Source organism: Dreissena polymorpha, chromosome 8 (genome assembly GCF_020536995.1).
Source record: "Dreissena polymorpha isolate Duluth1 chromosome 8, UMN_Dpol_1.0, whole genome shotgun sequence".
Lineage (NCBI taxonomy): Eukaryota > Metazoa > Mollusca > Bivalvia > Myida > Dreissenidae > Dreissena > Dreissena polymorpha.
In genome coordinates, this window is record NC_068362.1 from 54,715,887 (window position 1) to 54,731,211 (window position 15,325).

General features: G+C 33.7%; 1 long non-coding RNA gene across 1 annotated transcript in view; it reads right to left on the reverse strand.

The window, feature by feature from the left end:
• Window positions 1-3,246: 3,246 nt before the first annotated feature.
• LOC127842441 (uncharacterized) overlaps window positions 3,247-15,325 on the reverse strand; it is a 116,664-nt gene continuing 104,585 nt past the window's right edge. The window contains exon 4 of the long non-coding RNA XR_008031646.1: window positions 3,247-3,336. This is a non-coding gene — a long non-coding RNA (uncharacterized LOC127842441). The remainder of the gene's footprint in view (window positions 3,337-15,325) is intronic.

Below are 15,325 nucleotides of genomic sequence, written 5' to 3' on the forward strand. Positions count from 1 at the left end.
TTATACGTCCCAATGATCGTAACCTTCATCTGTTTTATTTTGTTTGTCTAGATATTAGTTTGTACTTCCATAAATGATCTTAAAATAAGAATGACATGGTCGAAAATGTATCATTTTGCGAATGTTTATGCACCCACAGAACAACCAAAATTATTATAATAAGTATAATAACATTTATTATTAAAACCATAATTATCATTAATTGTTACCGCAATACTCAACGTCGTTAACGCAACAATAAACATTCTTTAAAAAAAACATTATCGAATAGAACAAACACATACGTACGTTAATTTACGGTTAATTCCGATCCCGTTAAGATCTGCGCTACACTAAATTCGCTATGTAACGAGATAACGTTCTGTCAGTCAGATAGCGTTGTTACCACACGTGCGCGGTAATTCGGTAATTATTAGATGTGAACCACGTTATTCAGTTCCGCAATGCCACATCAGAAAATTGGTAGCAGCAAAAAACCAGGGACTCCACTAAAAGCAACACCCTGACTACGAATGTTATCCGTTGGTTTGTTCGCACACCGCTGATAAATGTATTTTATGTTCGCACGTATTGTTTCATGTATTTTTAGCTGGTTTCTTGTAATGTTTCTTATTGTTTTGCTTAGCGTTGATAGTTAATTATTATTTGGCTAACGGAAAAACCCCAAGCAATAACGAGTTGTGATCATTTCGGTGTTTAAGTGCGTAAAATATTCATAGTTCGTTATTGGAATTATGCATAATATTGTTGTTTTCCGTGATTATACCCGCTATTTGGCGCGTTTATTATCGGAAATTAGTTACGTCGTGCGAAAGACGAGCGTAAGATATGGTAACGACCCTAAACGACAAGTTGACTATGAAATAAGGATAGAAGCATTGCCATCGTGTATGCATTGTCATTTTGCAGTATTAACCCATTTATGCCTAGTGGACTCTCCCATCCTTCTAAATTGGATCAATTTATTTCCAAAATTAGGAATGTCTAGGATTATTATTTCTATATTTAGAATATTTATTACAGAAATTCCTGTAAGCAAACAGCATCATGCGGCGTCTCATCTGGGTCTACGCTGTTTTCCAAGTTTTTTTTCTAGACGTTAGGCATAAATGGGTTAAATTACTTTTGATTTTACTTCGAGACAGTGGAGATAAATACAAGAAAAATCAAAATTTGTCTTCGTTATTTATTAATTTAGATATTTATGCAAATATACATGCATACAAAGTATGTTTTCAAATCGTATCAAGTATTGTTGGGCTCTTGAGACACGCCTGAGCTTTAACTCAACAGCTCTTATGATCTTCTATTCGAGCCTCGCTCGGAGAAAACTAGACTGAATGTATGTGCTTAATTTAACCCGTTCATGCCTAGCGTCCTGAAAAAAGGACATTGCATGATGCGGCGTCTCATCTGGGTCTACGCTGTTTGCTTAAATGAATTTCTGTAAGAATTGTTCTAAATATAGAAATAAATATACTAGACATCCCTAATTTTGGAAATAAATTGATCCAACTTAGAAGGATGGGAGAGTCCACTAGGCTTAAATGGGTTAAAATGTCGTCCCAGACGCGCATTGCACAGGCTAATAAAGGACGACACTTTCTGCTTATATGAAATTTTTATTTAAAGGAAGTATTTTCTTTGCGAAAAGCCAGTTTCCCGGAAAGTGTCGTTCATAATTAGCCTGTGCGGGTTGCGCATGCTAATGTGGGGCAACACTTTACGCACACGTTTTATACTCATTCTCCACAGCTAGGTTTCACTTCGATATCTTAAGTAGTTACATAAGGTACTGTGTTTTAACTTTACGAGTACATGTCTTCGAATTAGCCTTCCATTTTCTTGCGGAGCATTTTCTAATAGAATCATAGGTCGATTTATCAATGGTATGAGACGGCACATCAAGACGGTGTCTGGCACATAAAGATTAGAAATCCTGATCGATTGGTGAATGATGTCTGCGGACAGAAATGACAGTATATGTACTAATTCTGTGAGGATTGCCAGAATCAATGAGCGAGAGATATGAAATGTTCAACAGATACATGTTGTGGTATACACCGACAAAATATTGAATGTAAGAGACATTTCTGCGATGTTATGAAAGCAAACATCATTCTTAACCTTGTTAAAACAATCACCACTGTAATCAAAATGGTCATCATAATCGTCATCATCACCGCTTCATCATTATCGTCGAGAACGTCATTGTCAAATTTGTCCACATTATATTAATAATAATAATAATAATAATAATAATAATAATAATAATAATAATATTAATAATAATAATAAAAAATGATAATAATAATAATAATAATAATAATAATAATAATAATAATAATAATAATAATAATAATAATCATAATAATAATAATAATAATAACAATACTAATAATACTACTACTACTAATAATAATAATAATAAAAAATAAAAAAATAATAATAAATAAAAATAATTAATAATAATAACAATAATAACCGTCAACTCCGACGTCTTCCTCGTAGTATCTATATTTATTTGCGTCACATCACAAAATGAAATAAGCCATTGCTTCTACATTGACAATTACTATTAATTTTGTTAATTAATTAAATTGAATTTTGTAAACAACTATTGACAGTAAACAGCAATACATGTGCTGCTGCAGTCTATAGTGAGCTGGGCAGATATCCACTTTATATCCACATATACATTAGACTAATTTAACCCATTTATGCCTAGTGGACTCTCCCAATGCTTCTAAATTGGATCAATTTATTTCCAAAATTAGGGAAGTCTACCATATTTATTTATATATTTAGAATATTTCTTACAGAAATTCCTTTAAGCAAACAGCGTAGACCCAGATGAGACGCCGCATCATGCGAAGTTTCAAATGGGTCTACGCTGTTGGCCAATGCCTTTTTTTCTAGACGCTAGGCATAAATGGGTTAATATTGGTTAAAAATCAAAGACAGTGATATTATATAAACTGTTGTTTATAACGAGGCTTTCAAATATTGTATTAACGGGAAGAGAAATTGGGTAACAAATGTAAAAAAATCTCAATGATCATGGGTTCGCGAACGTGTTTGAAAATTGTCAATATGTTAACAAAAACGCATTCTTGGCTGAATTTAAATGCAGAGTCAAAGATTGTTTTAAACAAGATTGGTTACACTCGTTCGAAAGTCCTGTTTTAATGTTGTACACAGAATTCAAAGAAACGTTTGAATATGAAAAATATCTAGATGTCTTACCTTAAAGTCTCAGGTTTTACTTCTGTAGATTAAGAATGTCTTGTCATCCATTAAGAATCCACACGAGTAGGTCCAGTACTAATCGCACCGCTAGGGAAGCAAAATATTGTATTAGTTGTAGCTCACTTGATAATTATAGAGGACGGATATCATTTTATGTACAAATACGCTTGTTATAACCATATCAGGAAAAAATACACAGAAGCTTATTATTTCAAGCGACCATCAGTGTATAAATTCGTATGCCTAATGAGACGACGTGTATGTAAACAAGAAGAAGCTATTAAGTTATCTGTGTATGTTAAAGAAGCCCTGTTGGTCCGAAAGTTCACATTTAATGTTGTTCAAAACACAAATACGACCAACTAATTGCATTGTTCTGCGGGTTCTTTTGCATGTTTGTTTGTGCAAATGTTTATTAAATGGTACGTATACAATCTAACATATCATATGTGTGTAGTTAGTTTTATATATTTTCAAATATAATATGCATAACGATCCATATGTATGTACATCTTTATGTTCTTTGTTAAACACTTTATTGTTAACATTTATTTAACGGATCTTTATATCTGTTTAACAGACATGTTTGATTATGCAAATTGCTGCCTTATATAACCAACGCAATATATGTTGGCTATTTCCTTCTATTTAATAGCATAATAACCCAAATTATTTACTTAAAATGACCAATTTGTATTTAGCATATTTTCATTAATGTTAACAACATAAAAGCTGATTGCCACCCCGTCGCATAAATACTTTGTACAAATGCGATTATTTGTGTTTTCCCATTACGGTCATTTATTATTTATAATATGCACAACTGCTAAATTCAGTATAATCAGTTGTTTTTCACATGACCCTTTGATATGTCTATTATAGTATGGTTAAGACTGACGATGTTCTATGTACAAGTCGTAATAAATATCTGTTCTGTTCTTCTGTTCTGTTAATTATTTATTATTAAAACACAAACAAAGATGTGTTGAAGAAATATGGACAATCACCGCATCTTTTTCTATTTATTCAATTACATCATTAAACATTGAGTACCCTCATTAACAACTCTGACATAAGCGTTTAACCCCGAAGACTTGCGCTAAACATCCTTGCATATGAAGCGTAACGCCGTTACCACAAATACATAGTCATTAGAAATTCATTAACACTGAATAGCGGTGCTTTCTTTTGATTTGATGATCGGACGAAAAGATAAATAAAAGCTTCTCAGGCAAATCTTTGTAATTTTTCATTCTCTCCATAATTACTTCTCGGAATAAATGGAAACTGGATATTTTGAGAAAAATACCGAACAATATATCAGAAAAATTATCAAGTGGGGCTTTGGTTCTAAGAAGTCATTTGTTTCACATAAATAACAATTGCTCAATGAACGATAGATCTTAATGCTGGATATTCGTCTGGATTGACATCACAGCTTGTCTGCCAAATTACTTTTCCAGGCGCTTTAACCTTTGAAAACTTATTTACGCTGTAGCAGTGAAACAGAAACATTACACATACTATATCATTGTTATATATATATATATATATATATATATATATATATATATATATATATATATATATATAAGACTTTAAAGGGGCCTTTTCACATATTTTGGCATGTTTTGAAGTTTGTCATTGAAAAATTAAACAGTTCGTGGAAGCATTGCCACGAACCCGTTATGGGTTTAAACATAATAGTTGCAGCCTATTGATTTTAGCTCGATTGCATAGAAAGCCTTATGATTATTTGAAACGCTATTGAGTCCGTTTTCTGGGATTAGAACCAGTGCTTTTTGTCTATCGGGGGAGAGCGCTCCCACAGTGGGAATCGAACCCGTGACCTCCCGATCGATAGGCGGACATCATGTCCACTACGCGATGGCGACTTAATATAAGCTTCGCAAAGTATCTTTCTAAATAACCATGTGCAGTCTGTAAAACCTTATCAGGGACGATACGTTCAGCTTTTATAGAATGTTCGTTTAATTGATGCATCTTCTAAACAAACATTTAACACTATGCGTTTTCCAAATTAGACTTTGCGGACTGAATAGATTAAACTGAGACAATACTTTACACACGTGCCTTAGGCCTGATTGCGCACAATACCGGCGCAATTTTAACCCGTTTATGCCTAGTGGACTCTCCCATCCTTCAAAATCGGATCTATTTATTTCCAAAATTAGGGATGTCTAGAAATTCCTTTAAGCAAACAGCGCAGACCCTGATGAATGCGGCGTCTCATCTGAGTCTTTGCTGTTTGCCAAGTCCTTTTTTTCTAGACGCTAAGCATAAAAGGGTTAAAACAAGTAATTTGCTAGGACCTTTTTAAATTTATGTTTTCGTGATGTTCACAATTTGAATGTAAGCTATTTCTGTACAGCAATTTTTAATAACAGACGGGTTAACTTTCGGAATTATTATTGCCCCCCCCCCCCCCCAAAAAAAAAAAACAACAACACTTATTATTATTTTTGTGGTTTGTACCAACCCAGTTCGTCTGTGTCTTTAATGACATTGAATACATAATAATATATTGACATAAATGTTCTCGTTGTGCATACGATTTTGATACCGGCGATATAAGATTTTGCTTTTCACCTAAACAAAACTACGTTCATTTATTGCTCCGTATTCATAATGTTTAAAGTTTGCGATGACGGTAAACCTTACATATCGTCAAATTGTTTGAATAAAACCCTTTTTATGTAAAATTAGTTTAAGTTTCATTATAAGCATGAAAACGTACCTTTTGGGTACGAAAAAATACACATAAGTAAGATACGTCAATTAAAATGTGTTCTTGGTTATGTCAAAATGAAGTCGCAAAATCTATTCTACATAGTATATAACCCAGCATGTTTATGCATGCTTTGAGCTTACGATTGTATGACCATTAGCAATGTTTTTTCTCAATGATTTGATTGACAATATAACTTCAGACAGACCCGGAATTATAACCTTAGAAAATATTAGGCTATTTCTAATATTATACGCTGATGACATGATATTGTTTGCCAAATCACCAGAATGTCTACAACGTATGTTAAAAGAAGTCGAGAATTATTGTAACTTATGGGGCTTAAAAATAAATGTCTCCAAGACAAAAGCAATGGTATTCGAAAACGGAAGGTCACGTAGTATTGATCTATCTATTTACAACACAAAGATAGATTTCGTTGATTCCTTTAAACATCTCGGTGCAGTTCTATTTAAGAATGGGAATTTCTCCAGGACACAAAAAATAATTGCACAACACGCCTCGTTCTCGTTACATAAACTGTTCCAAATATTTGAACAATTTGAATTTTCAGTATCCCAAAAAGATAAACTTTTCGACATATTAGTTGGACCTATACTACATTACTGCGCTGAAATATGGGGCTCAAACCCGGGCACTGACGTTGAATTTATAAATACCAAATTTCTAAGATATATTTTAGGAGTAAAAAAATCGACTACTACAGCAGCGCTCTACGGAGAGTTGGGAAGAGTGCCATTATCAGTCCACCGTAAATATATTATGATAAAATATTGGAAAAAAATATAACTTTGCCAGAAAGCAGTCCTGTAAAAAGATATATTATCTACTTAAAACAGATGATTTGAATAACAAAACATACAAAATAAAAATTAGGCTACACAAATAAAATCAATATTAAATGAACATGGTTTGAGTTCAATATGGATTTCTGAGGAAATCGTTGACAATTTTTTATCTCTTGTAAGACAAAGGATATATGACCAATACTTTCAAAATTGGTACTTTGACATAAATAAGTCACCGAAACTAACGACTTATTCAAAATTTAAACATACATTTACCCGTGAAAAATACCTAGACGAAGACGTAGTCAAGGAAAATTACCTTAAACGAACACTTTCTCAATTGCGAACGTCATCACACCAGCTTGCTATAGAAACTGGGCGATATTCAAATACTCCGCAAAATGAACGGCTTTGCAATTATTGCAATATGAACGCGGTAGAATCGGAATATCACTTTTTGTTAGTTTGCCCAAAATACAAGAATCTCAGAACAAAATTCTTCAAACCTTATTTTGCCGATGACCTACTGTAAATAAATTTATCGCACTTATAAACTCAGAATCAAAAATTGTACTGAATAATTAAGCAAAATTCGTTTTCTTTGCAAATAAGACCAGAACACTGCAGAGTGATTAAAAAAATATTTATTACAATTGTTAGTATCATTCTAAACATCATTGTGTGTACATGTACTAATAGCTCGTGTTAACCATTGTTGTTAATTTTATGTCTTACCCTCTGAATATTTGTTCTATATATTGTTTGCTATACACATTGTGTATGTTTTATGCAATGAAGAATATGGTATGGTGTGGTATTATTCATCGATAACATAACGGTTGTAACAGTTTACAATTGTGCAACAAAACATAACTTCACAGCTACCCACACGGCATTTGACCATTGGCTCATTTACATAATTGTGGCCATTAACCCATTTATGCCCAGTGGACTCTCCCATCCTTCTAAGTTGGATCAATTTATTTCCACTATTAGGGGTGTCAAGTATATTTATTTCTATATTTAGAATATTTCATAAAGAAATTCATATAAGCAAACAGCGCAGACCCAGATGAGACGCCGCATTATGCGGCGTCTCATCTGGGTCTACGCTGTTTGCAATGTCCTTTTTTCAGGACGCTAAGCATGAATGGGTTAATGTTGTTGACCTTCAATTATCAACTTACATAGTCTCAGACAAGTAATGCGATTAAAACAAGTGTGCCACGTGCATTAATATTGCATAAACACACGGCGAGAACAATACAATCGAAGATGTTTAAAAAACAACACGTAATGCTATTAACAGTTTGTTTGCATTTTGCATAAAGTGTAAAATGTTGCATATTCCTGCTCTTTTCTTCAGATAATGAGTAAACTATGATAACGAAATTACCTTCCATAATAGATCCACACCAAAACAATGAAATAACATATTTATATTTTAAAAATGCATGTATGTAACATACTCATACAATTATCGTTTACATATGTACTATATATAAAAAGTAAGATATTACTGTTTGATAAAAAGTTAAAAACGTATTATCAGTGATACTTTGTGTATGGTTGAAACATTCATGATATGTAAATGCTGTTATTATACTTAAAAATAATAATTCAATAACGTCTTTTGATTAATCTCTTTATGTATACACCGACCTCATAACGCCAAATGCCATAACCATGTGGCATCATTCCGACATGAATTTAAATGGGTGTCTTTACAAAGCACAATATACAAAATATATATTTCCTTCGTGGTCTTACTTACCAATGCTTCAACATGTTGTATACACACCAGATTACTAAATGAAGACAGAACATCAACATCAAAGTAAGTCTGAGCATTTAATATTTTCCCTGTGAAACTGGTACACCGATTGATTTGCATTAACCCATTTATGCCTAGTGGACTCTCCCATCCTTCTAAATTGGATCAATTTATTTCCAAAATTAGGGATATCTAGTATATTTATTTTTATATTTAGAATATTTCTTACAGAAATTCCTTTAAGCAAACAACGCAGATCCTGATGAGACGCCGCATGATGCGGCGTCTCATCTGGGTCTACGCTGTTTGCCAAGGCCTTTTTTTCTAGACGCTAGGCATAAATGGGTTAATAATGATAATTGCATGATTTAAGTGCTGTTCTCTGGTACACTTCGGCTTTATAACGTCATACTATGCATGCTGCTATCATTTTGAAGATCACAGACACAATTTAAGCATACCTTTGCTAAAGCATATTGCCATTCAATGTTTAGACGAAGAGGGGATTCTTTCACATACACAATAGTTAAGCCGATTAAAGCTAATAATTTGGACTAAAAGCGTTTTTTATTCAACACGTGTATCTAACTGTTGCAATACTATTGAAATGCAATTACAATGAACAATGTTACTTTATTGATATCGTATTTTCAAAAAGATATATGTTCTATTAACTTCTTTATATTAAATATCGTATTCGTTAATTTTGATCTGACTGTTTCGTATTATTCCGGTCTTGAAATGTTTGAAATGTTGTTCTATTGACTCATTCAGAACATTTAAATGAAAACTAGTGTTCTTATATAAAACTGAATAATTGACCTTCGTTTCGGTCGAGAACCTTCCAATACCTCGATGCTATAATTAGCACCGAGTGTCTATTTTGATCAAGTGCACTCGGGATGAAAGGATTAAGGTATTTAATCAGTTGAGCGTTAAGTCTTTAAGTATTTGAAATCAAGCGATTGCGTCCAATTTCAATTTTCATATTATTAGACTTGAGATAAATTTTATTTAATCCAAATCCTGGCAAATATATACTATGGTAAGAAGTTCAACAAGAAAAAGCGACATGAAGTGTTAATTGCCCCCTGCACAAGATCGTGACATTCCTATTAAAATGATTAAACTTTATTCGTAAAGAAGAAGTAAGTTTGATATACTTTTTATGTATAGTAGACATATAAATACTAATTTAGAATGCGTTTTCATCAAAATATTTAATCTCTAATATGAATAAAGGGGAGTTGCGGCAGTTTTGATAAAAAAAAATCCGCACATAATATATATTTGGATACGTTAAAGTTGTCTATAGACAAATCCTACAAATACTACATGTATATGAAGAACAATATAAGAAAACATTGTCACAGGCCTTGTTTTTTATTTAAAATTATGAAACATGGAATTTTGCATTTAAATTGCTAAACTTAGGTCAAAACTAACTTTATTCACAGATACATGTTTTTAATAAATGGTAAAATTAAGTTGTTTAAGCTTCAGTTGTGCAATTAGCAATGAATGAAAACAAACGTCCCGCACAGCATTACTGCTCAGAAATCGATGTTATCTTGTTAATTTTATGAACCAATAAAACCGATAAAACGATACAATTTTAGCCGTATTTAACCTATTTATGTCTAGCGTCTAGAAGGCCTCGGCAAACAGCGTAGACCCACGATGCGGCGTCTCATCAGAGTCTGCGCTGTTTGCTTAAAGGAATTTCAGCAAGAAATATTCTAAATATAGAAAAATATATACTAGACATCCCTTATTTTGGAAAAACATTGATCCGATTTCGAAGGATGGTAGAGTCCACTATGCATAAATGGGTTCAAACGTCATGCGGGTCTCGGATGAACATTAGACGAATACTTAATAGCCCCGTCACACCGGACTGGCGTCCTTACGGCGACCTAAGACTGTGTTTCTGGAAATTTCTTATTGTCGTAGTAAGGACGCCAATGACTTTTTCGGTAAAAAATGCTGTTTTTCGCCTTCCCGTCACACCAGCGTCCTGGATTATGGCGTTCTGCGTGTACTCACGGCGTCTTTACCGCGTTCGCACTGCGTCCTTACGGCGACAAAAGCCGAACATACGGCGTCTGAGCGGCGTCCTTGGCGTTCTGGGGACGCAATAGACGTACAAAGGACGTACTAATGTTGCAATAAGGTCGCCGTACGGTCGCCTTGCAGTCAACGATCATTTTCTGTGGGTTTGAGCGGCGACCACACGACGTCCATGGCGACCTTACAGCGACCATACCACGTCCCTTCTACGACTACTGCGTCTCTACGGCGTCCCTACGAAGTCCTTAACAGAACGCCGTAAAACGTATACGTTGACGATATTAAAGGGCCTTTTCACAGATTTTGGCATTTAATGAAGTTTGTCATTAAATACTTTGTATTGATAAATGTAAACATTGGATCTAAAAAGTTCAAGAAAAAGTCATGATTAAAATTAAACAAGAGGGCCATGGTGGCTCTGGTCGCTCCCCTGAGAAGTATTAATGATAAGTAAGAGTTGTTAAACATCTTTTTGTCAAATTATTTTTTTTTATTACCATTTTTTATTGATTTGTAAACGGTGAATTTTGTTTTTTAACGGATTCAACCATTTTCGAACTCAGCCCAGATATCATTAGTACAAATATTCTGACCAAGTTTCATGAGCATTGGACCAAAAACGTGACTTCTAGAGTGTTAACAAGGTTTTACTATACTCATATAAGGAAAACTGCCCCGCCCCTGGCAGCCATGTTTTTCAACAGACCAGAACCATTTTCAAACTCATCCAAGATATCGTTAGAAAAAATGTTCTGACTAAGTTTCATGAAGATTGGACAATAAATGTGACTTCTAGAGTGTTAACAAGGTTTTACTATACACTACAGCCATATAAGGTAAACTGCCGCGCCCCCTGGCGGCAATGTTTTTCATTCAACTGGAACCATTTTCCAACGCTTCCAAGATATTATTGGGACACATGTTCTGACTAAGTTTCATGAAGATTAGACTAAACATGTGACTTCTAGAGTATTAACAAGGTTTTACTATAGCCATATTAGAAAACTGCCACGCCCCCTGGCAGCCATGTTTTTCAACCAACCAGAACCATTTTTTGAACTCGTTCAAGATATCATTATAACAAATGTTCTGACTAAGTTTCATAAAGATTGGAGAATAAATGTGACTTCTAGAGTGTTAACAAGGTTTTACTATAGTCATATTAAAAAACTGCCCCGCCCCCTTGTGGCCATGTTTTTCATCCAACCGGAACAATTTTTAAACTTGTCCAAGATTTTATTGGGGCACATGTTCCCACCAAGTTTCATGCAGATTGGACTAAAAATGTGACTTCTAGAGTGTTAACAAGGTTTTACTAAAGCCATATAAGAAAAACTGACACGCCCCCTGGCAGCCATTTTTTCAACCAACCGGAACCATTTTCGAACTCGTCAAAGATACTATTGAGATACATGTTCTAACCAAGTTTCATGAAGATTGGACAATAAATGTGACCTTTAGAGTGTTAACAAGGTAAATGTTGACGACGCACGACGCACAACGCACAACGCACGACGGACAAAAGGCGATCACAATAGCTCACTATGAGCACGTTGTGCTCAGGTGAGCTAAAAAAAGTAACCCTCTACAGGGCTCGAACCACTGACCTCTGGAGTCCTAGATTAAAAGTCAACCATTTAGACCACTCGGCAATCCGTGCTCATTCAACGAAAGATGTATTGTTTACTTTATGTAAGCAATCCTTCTAGTTTCCCAAAATATGACGACAACAACAGAACTCTCCAAATTATTCAATCGTTTCGCGTTGCAACGCTTGATCATTTTCAGGTTTTTAATTTGTCAAAAGATGCATATAATGGCTATTTGAGAGCATGGCAAATGTTCAGTATTACTGTTTTCTCACAAATATAATAATTTAAAAGAAAAGTTGTGAACATGAAACAACTTTTTTTTAATTTTGTAAATTAACTGAAACGTGAAAAGGCCCCTTTACATTACATAAGTTATTGCATACAGACAATAGACGACAGAATTATCAAACCCTTTCTTGTTCTCAATTATTTTTTGATCGATACAAGCATTCGTTTACAGTGATATGAAGACAGTGATGGCTAGTGCCATAATTAATGCAATAATAATAACCTTACTTGTACCAATTGCCAATACACTTTTCTCCATCTTAGTTCGTTTTGCGATGTGCCAAATAATGTAAGAACGTGCGAAAGCAAAACCAAAATCTTTTTTAAAATAATGGCATGCGAATGGCATCCTGTGTTGCATAGTATAAATAGACAAAATCGTTTACTGCAACAACACAACTATAACCACCCGATGCGACTCGGAGTTTACTGTTCAAGAGGCATTAGATTATCGGTAACGGAGTAACGCTCTATGGGCAGACAATGGTTTCACACTCATACATTTTAGTACTAGGTTAGCCTCTAGATAACCCGGCTCAAAGATCTATAACATAAAAACCTTTACAAATATAAGTGTATTTATATAAACTTGTTTACAACATTTGGTCCATGATACTAATTATTATATTGATTGTCTTCCAACATGACCTTTATTGAAGCAACAACAGATATAAACTGTTTCCAAAAAGATACTTTCGTTAGCAGGACTTCGATGTCCCACAATTTACATGTGCTGTCCGCACCGGCTAATCAGGGACGACACTTTCCTCTTTTATGGTATTTTTAGTTTCAAGGAAGTCCCTTCTTACCGAAAATCAAATTAACACGGAAAGTGTCGTTCCTGATTAGCTAATCAGGGACGACACTTTACGCACATGCATTAAACCCAGTTTTCTCAGGACAAGGCTCATATTATAAGACAAGTGCAATTCGTTCACAATCGTCGCTATCAAAGTAAAGAACAGATAAGAATATTTAAGGGTGATTGTATTTGTTTCTTACAACCCTCGACTTAATATAAGACGTAAATAAATTATACAACCAGATTATTACATGTTGTGAACTAATTTTTGCAAGACTACAAACAGTTGCAGTATTGCAATACACGAGGACTAAAACATGGTTTGAGTATTGGCAAGATGTCGAATTCAAATGATAAGATATATTAAAGGGGATTTTTCACGTTTTGGTAAATTGACAAAATTAAAAAAAGTTGTTTCAGATTCCCAAATTTTCGTTTTAGTTATGATATTTGTGAGAAAACTGTAATACTGATCATTTACCAAGCTCTAAAAAATCCATAATATGCATCTTTTGACGATTTAAAAACCTGAAAATTATAAAACGTTGCAACGCGAAACGATTGAATAATTTTGAGAGTTTTGGTGTTGTCATTATATTCTGCGAAACTACGAGGATTGCTTATATAAAGTATAAAATACATCGTTCATTGTATAAGCACGGATGGCCGAGTGGTCTAAATGGTAGACTTTTTCTTCAGGACTCCAGGGGTCAGTGGTTCGAGCGCTGCTAAGGGCTACTTTTTTTCTTTTTTTAATTTTATTTATTTTGTACCGGAGCTTTTTAGATCAAATGTTTACATTTATCAATATAACGCATTTAATGACAAACTTCAACACATGGCAAAATCTGTGAAAAGGCCCCTTTAATTATCTGAAATCAATCAAAATACAACGTACAAATAGGACATAAATCTGCATTAAATAGTTATTTGCTTACAAAAAATACAATATGTATCTACGTCAAGAGTAAATAAAGTATCATATACAAACATGATGGGGATATTGCGTTCCTAATACTGGCGACCCATGAATTCATCTAGTAAGAATCTTGAATATAAATTAAAGGAAATGTAGCAATCATATTGACGAGCGAAAGCCAAGTTGCCATACACATGCATATAAATCACATTCGTTTGGGCAACATGACTTATCGAGATAGATGTATGCATTGGCCCATTTGCATTCTATGATTGATGTAAAGTCTGGAATCAGACGTTCGTTTTATTTGTTTTAATTTGCATTTCATATTTCATGCTCACGAAAGAGACATGTCATCGTTTCACTAAAAAGAAATATTGATTTCTGTTTTCCGGAACGACGTTGAATAACCTCACGTGATCCATTCTGTGACGCGTATAGAAGTCATGTGTTTCATAAAATTGATCCATTTAAAATAAAGGTTAGATATACAAAATTCAAATTGATGAATTAAAAAAAACTAATCAAATTAAAACAAGTAAATAACATGGTAAATGTGAACTATAATTTGTTTGAACTTGAGCTTATATTTTGCATGTATTTCAACCCAATAACATTACCACATGACTGATTTATTTCATTAAAATATAAACGAATAAAGAAATTAAAGATTTAAGTTGTTTTTTAATAAACCATTTGTTTTAATCAGGGCCCGAGGTTGTTGTTGTGCACGCTTGCTTTGTTGGAAAGACTGAGGCTAAAGGGAAGTTATTCCAGTATAACTCGGGTAGATGGAACTTCATGCGACGTATTTGAGCCAGACGTTGTAAGGATTTAGTGATACATCATATATTAAATGTCAGACATCTTACTATGTATCAGGTGAAAAAAATAAATACGAGAAAAGAGTTAAATTACGAATAGGTTTTTTACGGAGCACTATTTAAAACTTTTTATACTTTAAATCATATTTTTATTTAGGAAAATATATATGTATCCTTCCTTTGGTCATACACGACGTTTTTATTGGATATTTTTTTAACATTTCTGCATTTTGTTAATTGTATTTGACA